Genomic DNA, 14035 nt, shown 5'->3' on the forward strand with positions numbered 1-14035 from the left:
AGCCTGCACAAAATATCCCATATTCAAGCCATAAGAGTTCAGTTCCATTCTGTTTTGTTGTTTTGGTTTGGGTTTTTGGGGGAGGGGTTGTTTTTTTGAGACAGGGTTTCTCTGTGTATCCCTGGCTGTCCTGTACTCACTTTGTAGACCAGGCTGGCTTTGAACTCACAGAGATCCCCCTGCCTCTGCCTCCCGAGTGCTGGGATTAAAGGCGTGCACCACCACCACCACGCCCGGCTTCAATTCCATTCTGTGTCTCTGTAACTTTCTGATGTTTAGTGAAATTACACTGATTTAAAAAAAAAAAAAAAAAAAAAACAACAACACAAGGGTCTGGAGAGATGGTTCAGAGGTTAAGAGCACTGACTGCTCTTCCAGAGGTCTTGAGTTCAATTCCCACCAACCACATGGTGGCTCACAACCATCTATAATGTGATCTGACACCCTCTTCTGGCCTGCAGGTAGAACACTGTATACATAATAATAAATAAATAAATCTTTTTAAAAAACACACAAAAAAAAATGAAGACAAGGTCCTTGATTTTGAGGAGTTCCTGTCCAGTGGGAAATGGAGACACAGGTTAGCTTAGTGCTATAGTGGGCGAGAGTTGCACAAGTTTGCACACAGCAGGAAAAGAGCATTGAGCCCAACCAGAGACAACCAGAAAGGCCACTTTGGAAGGGAATGCGAGAGTAGGGGGTGGCATGAGCCACTTAGTGGTCTAGACTTGTCTTGACACTTGTCACAGATAGTCACAGCTGGCTGGAGAGGAACACTGGCTGCTCTTCCAGAAGACCCAGGTTCAATGCCCAGCACTCCCATGGTGGCTCACAGCCATCTGTAACTGCAGTTCCAGAGGCTCTGACATCCTCTTCTGACCTCAGGCACTGCAGGCTTGTGGTGCACAGACATACTTGAAGGTAAAACACCCCCACACATAAAACAAAAACAAAATCTAAAATAAATAAATAAATAAATAAGATGGTAATCGCTAACCTTCATCAAATACATCCAGTGGGCCAGGCACTTCAGTAAATATTTACCCCACTGAAACAACCCTTCCCTGGCCTCGTTTGCCAGGGAACTTGCTGACACAGAGAGGTGACGCAGCTAGTTGAAGTTTGCACAGCCATTGGCAACACAAGAACCTAATCTTACTCCAGTTCATAGTGATGGACGCTGGGGGATGAGTGAGGGGCCAGGCTAGAGGGAGGAACGACTGTGGGCCATGCTAGGGCGGTGGTAGAATATGGAGGGAAAGGGGCTGTGATGGGCTGGTTAGCCGTGAGGTGAGAAACACCGGACCACAGAGATGTCTGTTCTCACTGCACAGACGCTGATGTCCAAGGTCAGGATGCCGCTAAGACTGGGTCCTAATGAAGGCTCTGGCTTACATGTATGTGTCTACTGCTTGGTTTATTTTGCATGTCATTTTGGTGGTTTGGTTTGTCTCAGCCTCCAGAGTCGTAGGTTTATCATGTGTGGGATACAGCATGGCTACCTTCTCCTCTCTGTCTCTAAAAGACCCTGACCTTCCCCATCCAAGGCCCGCGTCTGCTACCTGACTGAATCCTCAGTGCTTCCTCAAAGCCCAGCCTCCAACTGCAGTGACTAGGGCTTCACCGCAGGAGCTGGGAAGCGACACACACGCTCAGTCCCTCGCCACAGCAGTCGTGGGAAATACTTGAGACAAATTGGCGACTGAGCTGGAGCGGCAGCGAGATGGAAGAGTGGAAGAGTTTAGGGGGACGGGTCCTCATAAAGAATGCAGAAGGAACATCTGCTGGCTGAGCAGCCGCAGCGATAGTAAACAGGAAGGAAGTGCATGGAAGCCTCCAGGAACCAATCGGTGGTGCCCATGAGGAGAGGGAGTGGCTTGTGGGACGAGGCTTGGCTGAAGCCACAGGTTGTATCCAATGCCTGAGGGAAGTATGGAAAGTGAAGAGAGGCAATTGGAACCCCAGTGAGAGACTTTAGAATAAACATACACCCTGAATCCCAAAAGAGAGCATCGCCACAGACTCTGCGTGTCCTGTGTGTCGGCTCATAGGTGGCAAGTAGCCTTCAGATGATGCTCGAAAGGCCCAGAGGTGGCTTTACAGTCTCCTCAGCAGCAAGCAAGGAAGCAGAAGCCCTGTGCTCCTTGTGACGCGTCCTTGCCTGGCAGAGAAAGGACAGACTCTGGGTCCTCAAGACTTTTGCCTTCAGTGGTTTTGACAGTTATAGCTAATAAAGGTGACTGTCTCGGGGTCTCATTTGTTCTTTGGTTTTGGTTTTTGGTTTTTTGAGACAGGGTTTCTCTGTGTTATTTTGGCCGTCCTGGACTCACTCTGTAGAGCAAGCTGGCCTCGAACTCACAGTGATCCACCTGCCTCTGCCTCCCGAGTACTGGGATTAAAGGCGTGCGCCACCACCGCCCGGCTCCATCTTGGTGTTTGAACCATGGTCCTTATTTGTTAAAAATTAAACAAACCACTGAAGGAGAAAACGGAGTGTCAGAATACATTTATATGTGTCTGGAGAGGAGTAGCAGAGAGTCATTGTGTTGGTTTTGACCAGTGACAAAAACAGAACTGCTGGAGGACACGGAGGCGGGATGCGCTCCGGGATGGGAAAGATGGAAATAGCAATGTTGTCAGGATTACCAGGATGCACCTTAAGGGGTTCTGTGGTAGGGTGAGACAGGGTCTCCTTACACAGCCTTGACTGTCCTGGACATCACAGTGTAGGCCAGGATAGCCTAGAACTCGCAGGATCTGCATGCCCTGCCTCCCGCTTCCAAGTGCTGGGACTAAAAAGGTAGGCGCTCCCACGTCCAGCATAATGCTGATTTTTTTTGTTTGTTTGTTTGTCTGTTTGCTTGTTTGTTTGAGACAGGGTTTCTCTATGTAGTCTTGGCTGTCCTGGACTCTGTGTAGACCAGGCTGGCCTCACACTCACAGAAATCTGTCTGCCTCTGCCTCCCAAGTGCTGGGATTAAATCATTGCCTGTCTTGCAGCACAATTTTCAAAACCCACATGCCTTTACTGCTCAGCCTGGAGAGGTAAAGGAGAATAAGATAGGGAAGTCGGGGGCTGGAGAGATGGCTCAGAGGTTAAGAGCACTGCCTGCTCCTCCAAAGGTCCTGCGTTCAGTTCCCAGCACCCACATGGTGACTCACACCCATCTCTAATGAGATCTGGTGCATACAAAAAGAACACTATATACATAATAAATAAAATCTTTAAAAAAAAAGAGATAGGGGAGTAGGTATGTGGAGAGGTAGGAAGTAAAAACGTGGGAAAAGAACTTTCTGTAAGACAAAGATTGCACACACACACACACACACACACACACACACACACACACACGTCTTTTTCAGACTCTCTTGTCTGTTGTTTTACCTTATATTTGGCCTGGAAGTGGTGCCGCACGCCTTTAATCCCAGCACTCGGGAGGCAGAGGCAGGCGGATCGCTGTGAGTTCGAGACCAGCCTGGTCTACAAAGTGAGTCCAGGACGGCCAAGGCTACACAGAGAAACCCTGTCTTGAAAAAAACCAAACCATACAAAAAAAAAGAACCTTATATTTGTATCCCGATTCCTAGCTTCGTCCATCGGAATTAGTGTCCGTGGAGCTCAGGGGCTGTGTGCCCGTCGAACTGCCCACACGTTAGGAAGAAACGTTCGTTAGTGGGGCCTGTGCTATTGTCAGCTCACTCGGCAGCTGTTTGCTGAGTGGCCTCTGTCCGTACGCACTGGGTGTGTGAAGTGAGGAGCTAGCCGGAAGAGCAGGAAGCTGTGGGGTAGGAGCGAATGAGACCGTGTAAAGACGAAGAGGTGTGCCGGTGCCGGGCGAGACGCTGAAAGATAGGTAGGAGAGCTACCTACACGCGCACGTGTCTACAAAAGCCCAATGTGCCATAGCACTTGGAAAAGAGATTCCAGTTGGAGGTGGTGGGTTCGGTTGGTTGGTTGGTTGGTTCCAGAGGGGAAACGGCCTGTGGTCCAGCTTTGAAGGCTATCATCACGCTGGGAAACAGCACGTGGTCCAGCTTCGAAGGCTATCATCACGCTAGGAAGCGGTACGTGGTCCAGCTTTCAAGGCTATCGCGCTGGCATGCGGTACGTGGAGCTTTGAAGGCTATGGCACCGGCTTCGGAAATTCACGTATCTCTTTGTATCTCCACTGTCTTCCCTTTCATCTCCAACTGGAAAGTCTGAAGATGTTGACAATGGTGACTGAGAGTGCTGACCACCACCCCAGAGCCACCTTTCTGGAATCTTCAATGGACCTCTTTCCTCTCCGGTGTTAATTTGGTGAATTTTGGTTTTCGTAGTGACGTTGTGACTAGTTCCCAGTTTCAGCGATTGCTAGCTTTGTGCATGGACCTTCCATAAGACGGCGTCTCGGTCTACAGCTCTCTTTCCATGCTGAGCATTTCCGTAAGAACCCCTGAGCCAGCCACAAGCCTAGTCACACACCTGAGTTTTGTTCAGTTAGATTCCAAAGGTCCCTATTTTGAAGCATTGTTTCACAGTGAATCCAACACGATTTCTGTTTTAGGCAGCACACTGAGAGCAACAGCATTAGTACACAGAGGAGCTATCTAGATGTGCAATCCTGGCCGTGTTTTTTTTTACTTTAAATAAAGCTGCTGTTCTGAGAATGAATCTCCTTGCTCTGCCCTTGTCTCTACACAACCCTACATCTTAGCACTGCTGTGGCGTCTCTAGACAGTAGTACGTTTCTGCGGCCGTTGGGAGGAGCCTGCATCACAGGGTACTGAAGTTAGTTGAGTCGGCTTGCAAAGAGCCTTCTCGGGCTGGGCGTGGTGGCGCATGCCTTTAATCCCAGCACTCGGGAGGCAGAGGCAGGCAGATCGCTGTGAGTTCAAGACCAGCCTGGTCTACAAAGCAAGTCTAGGACAGCCAAGGCTACACAGAGAAACCCTGTCTCGAAAAGCAAAAAAAAAAAAAAAAAAAAAAAGAGCCTTCTCGGACATTCAGAGAGCCCTCAGACTAGTCTTCACACTCTGTCCGATAAGAGCGAGTTAGCAGTCTGAGCTGCCACACCAGAAGACGGTTTCAGCTACCTTAGGGGTAGGACACACTCACACAGCTAAGCCAGGACTGTCCCAAAAAACAGAAAGTGAAAGTGCCAGCTGCCCCACCCCCGCATCTGGAAACATCAGGTTCCTTCACAGACAGCTCCCTCCTGGTAAGAGCAGGGCCTGCAAGGCTGCAGAGGCCGCCTGGTGAAGGTTTTATTATTATGTTTTGCTAGACTCTGGAAGGCACAACTGTGGTCTCTGGAAAGCTCTGCGGAGGCATATTCTTCAGTGTGGTCGTAGAGAGGACAGAGGTGTGAGAGGATAATCCATTCAGCTTTCCCAGCCTCCTTGCCAGACTGCCTAAGAATGAGGAAAGCTTGTTGATTCCTTCCTTCCTCAAGTTTTAGAGAGTACCGTAGGGGTGAAAGATAAAATAAAAAGCTAAAGGACTGCCAAGCCTGTGGTGCGCCTCTAATCCCCACACACAGGAGGCTGAGGCAGGAGGATTACAGGTTTTAAGCCAGTCTGGGCTACATCAGAAAGCTGTATTTCAAAACCACACAAACAGCCTCTCATGGCAGTGCATGCTTGCAATCCCAGCATGCCACACAAGGCTGAAACAGCCTATCATGACAGTGCAATCCCAGCATGCCACACATGGCTGAAACAGGAGGGAGCACGAGTTTGAGCCTATATAATAAGAGCTTGTCTCAGAAAACCAAAAATAAAAATGGAAGAAGTGAGAAAATGAGAGCCTTCTTCCCAGAGCTGGAGCAAAGCGTTCTTAACACAGTTCAAGGTCTTGGGTTCTACTTTTGCTGCCATCACGCTACGTAGATTCTTACTTTTTATTTTTTTAAAAAGATTTATTTATTTTATTTATTGCATATGAGTGCTTTATCTGCAGAAGAGGGCATCAGATTACATTATAGACGGTTGTGAGCCACCATGTGGTTGCTGGGAATTGAACGCAGGACCTCTGGAAGAGCAGGCGGTGCTCTTAACCACTGAGCTATCTCTCCAGCCCTGATTGTTACTTTTTTAAATGGTCCTGACAGACAGCCCAGTTTCTGTCAAGAAAGTGCAAGTCTGCGTTTAGAATCACTGTCACACTGAAGTGCTCTTTGCTACTGCACCACTAAACAGCTAACCGACCATGGGGACACGGCACCCCAGACGGTCTTGGCACCCTGCTGCAGTTCAGCTCTGCCACGTGGGACTTCCTAATCCAAAGTGTCTAGAACACCCACTCACCCCATAGGCAGACAGCACCATACTCGGTGACATTAGAGTCACCTTTGAAGTTTTAACACCCAGAATCCTGTCTGAAGCACCCAAGACTTATCCCTCCAATGCCCTCACCCCTTCTGTCTGGGTATATGTATCAACAGAGCAGTTGCAGGAGAGGTAGGCTCATGGCGAGGAGAGGCACAGCTCCCACTAGTTTGCACCTGTTTGTGTGTGTGTTTGTGCTGCTGGGCTATACCCAGTTCCTGGGGCACAAGCAGAGTGCCCTCAGCTGTATCCCCAGGTCTTTTAGTAGTTTTGGAGACAGGCATCTCATTAAGGTACCCAGGCTGCCCTTGAACTCACTCTGGACCCTGGGTGAACCTCAGCACCTCTCTCTCTCTCTCTCTCTCTCTCTCTCTCTCTCTCTCTCCTCTCTCTGCCCCCCCCCATAGAGCTGGGATTGCAGATGTGTGTCCACTTAAGCGTGTGTGCGTGGTACGCGCATGTATGTGTGTGTGTGCGTGCGTGCATGCACGAGTACTCGTGTGCGTGCATGCATGTGTGTATGTGTGTGTGTGTCGTGTGCGTGCATGCATGTGTGTATGTGTGTGTGTGTCCCTCAGGTTGTTCTTGCTACCCCAGGAGCTGTTTTTGTTCTTCTTTGACAGTCCTAATCTTCTGCAGATTTAGATAGATTGGAAGATTTTCATTAACCTCTCTGTGGTTTCAGAACCACTAGTCACCATGCCAGCTTCCAAGAGTGGATCTTTACCCGACGGCTGAATCGTCCAAAGAAGCGTCTTCTTGGCTTTCTGCTTTATCTGGCTTTGTTTATGATGTGGGAGAGTGCTTTCCCACATTTAAGTTGTCAGACTGCCTACATCTTTGACTTTTTTACATACGAAAATGAAAGGAAAATATTATACTGTGTACATAAGAAATTTCCTTATAATTATGTATTTGTACCTAAAATAAGGTTTTTAAAGGGAGCGAATATAGTCAAAATGCATTATGGACATATGTGAAAACTGCCCCAGTAATATTACATTATTGTATAGAATTAATATATGCTAATAGGATTTTCTAAATTCCAACTTAGAAGGAGACAAGGAGATGGATGGTCCAGTGGTTAGAGCACTGGCTGCTCTTGCAGAGGACCAGGGTTGGATTCCCAGCACCCACATGGCAGCTCACAACCAGCTGTATCTCCAATTCAGGGGATCCAATGCTCTCTTCTGTCTTTCAGGGGCACTGCACACACAAGGAACACTTATATACATGCAGACAAACACTCATATACTTAAAAATCTTTTTTCTTTTCTTTTCTTTCTTTCTTTCTTTTTTTTGGGGGGGTTTTTTTTTTTTTTGGTTTTTTTTTTTTTTTTTTTTTTTGGTTTTTTGTTTTGCTTTGTTGTTGTTGTTTTGGTTTGGTTTTTGGTTTTTCAAGACAGGGTTTCTCTGTATGTATCCTTGGGTGTCCTGGACTTGCTTTGTGGACCGGGCTGGCCTCGAACTCACAGCTATCCACCTGCCTCTGCCTCCTGAGTGCTGGGATTAAAGGCGTGCGCCACCACGCCCAGCTCTAAAATGGTCTGAGAGCTTTATGTATCCAGTGCATCATTAACAACCTGGTTAAGCTTTTTTATGAGCTGGCTTCCACTTTATAACAATGCCCTTTAATTTACAAGGCAATAAAAATTAAAAGATTAACTACAGACCTATCTCGATTTTTCAATAAAGAGCTTATTTTAAAGCCGAGTATGGTGTGGCTCGTAACTGCGATCCCAGCATTCAGGAGGGCAAGGCGGAAGCGTTGTCTTTAATTTGGAAGCAGCCTGGGTCGCCACAGTGAGCTGTAGACCTGCCTGAGCTATATACAGCAAGACACTGTCTCAACAAAACAGAATAAAATAAGGTTTATTTTAGTAACAGGTGTAATGTGGCCAGAATATTTTAGCTGTGGAAACTAATTAAGTTCAATTAAAACGTATATATTCTTAAAGAAAAAGTAGAGAAATGACCAGGCCAGTGCATGTCCACAAAGCTGGTCACTGTCTAGTGCTAGATCTTGGTAGGTTTCTGACAACTATGAGAGATCTTCTTTTCCCTGAGACATCCCTGTCACGGCCACTAGTGACAGTGCTCCCCAAAGTCGAATTTCTAAGGACCTATCAGCTACAGTCTTCAACTTTTGAAGCTGTGCTCGGAACCTTCTCATAGTCACGGCTGCCATTTCTCGGTGGACCCAGTGGTATAAACACTGTGTTCTGTGCTGCCTTGAGGCGGCAGAAACAGGAGGCAGGAATGGAAGTTGGGCGCCTAGGACTCTGTAATTCTATAAACAACACAGAGCGTTCGGGGAGCCGGCTGTAACAACCCCACTGCAGGATGAACTAAGGAACAGGCTGCACTTTGGTTAACTAAAGCACAAGGTCTCATGGCCTCCAAACAAACCAAACCCAGTGATGACAGCTGTAAGAACGCAGTTTGAGTCCTGCTGGGTGCTGGGGCATGCCTTGCATAGCTGTCCGCCATCTTTATATTAACAACCTTATTTTAGAGATGAGAAAAGCTAGGCCTGGAAGGCTGTCTGGATTTTCACTTGGAAGTCCTAGAGGTGAGCTTTCAATTTATGGCATTTATCTTAGGCCAATAACTCGCCTTCTCTCTTTAGATTAATCGCTAGGGGGCTGTGGAGATGGCTCAACAGTTAAGAGCATTGGCTGCTCTTCCAGAGGATCTTGGGTCAGTTCCCAGCACCCACATGGCAGCTCACAAATATCTGTGATTCCAGTTCCAGGGGATCTGATGCCCTCTTCTGGCTCCTGAGGGTACTGCATGCACACCGTGCCTCGACAGTAGCGGCAGGCAAGCACTCATACACATAAAATAGACATTAACACAAACCTCAAGAGGAAACCATTTCTGATGACATAATTGGCACATGCAGGTGGACATTTTACAAGTGAGCCACATGTGTGGGCCACGGTCTGCTGTCTGCCTGGGGTTCCGGGGCTGCCATCCGAAATGCTGTGACTGTGGAGATTTTTAATCTGACGACTTAAACAGGAAGAAGCTCTGAGAAGCAGACTTAAGCTAAGTGAGTAGGTGCTCAGGCAAATCCGTCACATATGTCAAAAAACACAACCTACGGTGTCTGAATATTTCCTTTCACTGCATAATACTGCCTAAAAAACAGACAATAGAGGACTTCATTTCAGTTTTTTCTCCTTTTCTCCCTTCCTTCCTTCCTTCCTTCCTTCTTTCCATTTGAGACAGGGTTTCTCTGTGTAGCCTTGGCTGTCCTGGACTCACTTTGTAGACCAGGCTGGCCTCGAACTCACAGCAATCTGCCTGCCTCTGCCTCCCGAGTGCTGGGATTAAAGGCGTGGGCCACCACCGCCTGGCAACATTTTAAGTTTTTTTTTTTTTTTGGACCACAAAATACTATCTGCCATAACTACTTACCTCTGCTGTGGAGGGGACAAAGTGGCCACAGACAACACTCAAGGGAAGGAGTGATGGCCCAATATAGCTTTCCTTATGAACCCTGAAATGTGCATTTGGTAAACCTCTCCACAATCAATTTGCTTATTTTCAGCCATGTAAAATGTTAAGAACCATTTTTAGCCTGTAGGCCACAGAGACTATAGGTGGCGGGTCGGGTTTGGCCAAGAGGCCACTGTAGGGTTCAGTTTCGTGGGCAACAGTGACTTGGTCCAGTTTATGCTTTGCTGTCATTTGAATGTGGCCTGTCCCTTCCCGCCTCGTGTGCTCAACCACTTGTTCCCAGCTGGGAGGGTTCCAAGGTTGCAGAACCTTTTGTCTCTGGAGGCCACCTTATGGCTGTGAGCCTCTGGGGTACAGGCTGGGCCTGCTTCCTGACACGCTATGTATTCAGATGCCAATTTTTATGCCCCGAGATCTGGTTACAGTCTGGATGTGGGCATCGCCCGGATCACTGATCGATGCTGTGTAAACATTGCTCCCCAATCATCTCTGATTGGTTAATAAAGAAGCCCGCGAGCAAGGTCCTTATGAAGAATAAGACAGAGGAGAGAGTGACAGAGAACCAGCGTGGACATGGCCAAGGGCGTCCAACAGTGTTCAGCAGCCCAGAGACATGCAGGAGATGTCTCCTCAGAATCGGGAGGGACCAGCCCAATTGGCACCTTGAGTTTGGACTTCTGGCCCTCAGGACATTAAAAAACTGGTATCTCTTGTATGAAGGCACCAAACATAGCTAGAAGCTATGGTGTACGCCTGTGATTCCAGCACTCGGGAGGCAGAGGCAGGCGGATCTCTATGAGTTCAAGGCCAGCCTGATCTACGAAGTGAGTTCAAGACAGCCAGAGCTACAGAGAGACCCTGTCTTGAGACCCCCCCCCTCCCACCTCCGCAAGACACCAAACATGTGTAATTCATTACAGCATTTAGGAACCTGTTACATGGTATGGACAAAGGAAAAAACAAACAAAAAACAAAAAAAACAGTTCAGCTCAGGCCATGGCCTTGTGTTAAGTAGCAAAAAGGAGGTTGATAAAGGTCTACAATTCTGAATTCAGCAAAAACAGTCGTGCCCTAGAAGGTATGTGATTATGGGGTGCTGGCACAGATACGTTTAAACACGGGCTCTATCCGCCAACTTTGTAGCGTTGCTAACTCCGTAATTAGAGGTTCTGTCCTGACACACGGGTCTTACTTCACACCTGGCCTTGCGCTGTGGGCATGCTAGGCAGTAACCTGGCACCTAAAACAGACCAATTTGGGTGGCGTCTACAGATGTTTGTGAGGTAGCTCTTAATCTGTGTTCACAGATGAGGGCCCTGAGAAAACGGTGGCACTGAGAGCCTGCCCTGCCTGGGTGCCAGGGGCTGGCCCTGAGCAGCCCTGCAAGGGCCCCTGACACCCCTGCTCTTACGGGGTACAGAGCCTTTCTCTACTTTGATGCAGGAAGAACAGAAAATACGGGTAACTAAGTCGGTGAAAACTGTAGGGGAGGAAAACATACGCGGAGGCTCTAAGAAACTGATGCTTTCCAGCCCGAATCAGTGCAGTGCTGAGGAGTCGCACCATCACGCCTTTTCGTTTCTATGAGTTGAGTTTTTTGTGTTCCCGTCTATGGCAGATCTGTAACCTGCCAAGAAGTCTGCAAACGCCTGGGCCTGATTATAAGGAAGAACAGATGATTAGCAAGCCAGCACGTCCCCCGAACGGGTCAACAGCCCTCTCTTTGTGTGCGAAGGACGATGGCGCACTGGTTCTCATGACTCACAGAGAGTGGGAGGGAGAAACCGGAGGAGCATCGCCTGCAAGCAACCCTTCAGCTTCCACGGACAATTAGAGCAACGAGCCAATGACTCAAACCCTCCTCGGCTAACACGTCACGAGATCAGGCGAGAACTGCGGGAACTGCTCGGGGCATAACTGGGGTTCCCCTTTACTTAGTCTCAGGTAACTTTCTCTCATTTTGCGATCACGAGCTTTCTGGAAGAAACTTCTGTGACTGCTAATCTAATCTGTACCCGCATCCAGACACTTGAGACCCGACTGTGTGTGGCATTCAAGCGGCTGGACCCCTCAAACCTTCCACCTTGGTCCTTGCTCCTGCACATCTTGTGTGCAGCCTTCTCTGTCACTACACTAAGCTTTTTATTTATTTTTTTATTTTATTTATTTATGTATTTATTTTTGCCTTTGGAACTTTCAGGGTCATGGAGACTGAAAGCATTCTTCTGCTCACTTCTTCACCTTGAATGGCTTTCATTTCTGGTCGCAGTGGCGCACGTCTGTAATCCCAGCACTCGGGAGACAGAGACAGGTGAATCTCACTCTCAAGTGAGTTCGAGGCCAGCCTGGTCTATAAGGCGAGTCCAGGACAGCCAGGGCTACACAGAGACACCCTGCCTCGAAGAAAACAAACAAAAAAACAAAGAAGGACGTTCATATCCTGGTTTCTAAACGGCATCCTTGTGTCACCGTCACCTTACTAGGCCTTTTCTGTAGATGCTTGCAAACAGACAAGGATCACAGTACAGAGATGATGGGTAATTATCCTACAGTTTCCAGGGAAATTCTACACTGATAGCGCTAAAACGAGGGTCCTACGTTATTTTGCCTCTGTGCCTAAATACAGAATTATAGAAAAATAAGAATAAGTCTGTTCACTTTGAAGTACTATAATGTGACAATCGAAAGAAAACGTTTCATTTATTACTAGCCAGGAATTATCCGTATTAGCCAGAGACACTCTTCCAGAAATTAAATTTGTGGGGATTTTCCACTGCTCTGTAAACAGAAAACGTCTAGATACCGCTATAAATACAAGAATTGGGCCGTGAAGCAGATCTTTTAATCTCGCACATAACTGCCCTTGGAACGCTCAGTAGCAGACTCCTTGCGGCTGCCGCCTGCGATGTCTGTTTATCTCCCGAACTGTACCGTCAGCATCTGGGATCCAGCTCCTGTGTGGCCTTGTCATGGCCACGCAATGCAGCCGTCTCTGCTTTGCGGAGCCAGTCCCTGTGGTTGCCTAGTCATGTGCTTTCTAACAACCTCTGCAGCTTTACCTGTGGGAGATGTAGTGGTGGAGGCGCCAACCCAGGAGGCCAAACGCTTCCTGCCTCATCCCCGAGCTCCAGGCCAAGCTCTGCTCTTCCAAGTATCCCTCACCCAGAACGCTGACTCACGCTTCGGTTTTATCCACTTATGTATTAGCAGGTGCTAGCGGTCAAACTGAGAGCCTCGCTCGCCTTAGGCAAGCCCTGCGCCCCTGCGCCCTGCACCCCTGCGCCCCTGCACTACACCTCTGCCCCCCCCACCCCCGTCATCTTTAAATGTGGTGGCTCTGTCCTCACCTCTCCAAGGATGCATATCTCGTGTCTCTTCCCAAAACCTTTCACAGATTTGGTTTGTTTTTCTTTCTCGATTTCCAGAAATCGGTCATTTATACTTCTTTAAAGTGCAACTGTACTTGGGAACCGGTTATGCCTACATATGTATGTACAAGGATTACTCTGATTTAGAAGTTTGTGTATAAGTCACTATAGCAACTCTTACAGAAGTTTAGGGTGGACATTTCTTTCTACAAATAGAGTATAAATCCCATCACTTAGGAGGCTAAGTCAGGAGGGTCATGAATGAGATCATATCTAAAAAAAGAAAAAAAGAAAAAAAAGAGAAAGAAAAGAAACATTTTTAAAAATCAGCAGTGTAAAAAAATATGATCTGGGCATTGGTGGCGCACATCTTTAATCCCAGTGCTCAGATAGCAGAGGCAGGAAGATCTCTCTCTGTGAGTTTGAGATCAGCCTGGTCTACATAGTGAGTTCTAGGACAGCCAGAGCTACATAGTGAGACCCTGTGTCAAAACAAAACAAGAGTGTAAACTCATACGCAGGTAACTTTATACTGGCACATACCTGACGCCGCGTCATCCCCTCGTCACACCTCTCTTCACTATGACGCTGGGAACCACCTACCAGTGTTTCACGCCAGCTAGTGACTACCACTCTGGGGAATTCAGTATCAGACGCGTGGATCCCAGGCTTCCCCCTGGGTTGCTGAGACCCATCAGCCTCGGCCGCCGTCTCCTTGAACACAAACCCTGCCCCTCTGCCCTCCTGTTTCTGGACCAACACGTTTAGCTATATGAACAGAGGCCAGCCGAGACTTAGAATCCTGGCTGCTCCTGCTTCCCAGGGAGAAAACGGAAGTGAGTGAGGGCAGCTATTCGCCAGGCCTCCGTACACTTGGATTTTCCCTCCGCAGG

The sequence above is a fragment of the Acomys russatus genome, chromosome 19 (genome assembly GCF_903995435.1).
Source record: "Acomys russatus chromosome 19, mAcoRus1.1, whole genome shotgun sequence".
NCBI classification, from domain to species: domain Eukaryota; kingdom Metazoa; phylum Chordata; class Mammalia; order Rodentia; family Muridae; genus Acomys; species Acomys russatus.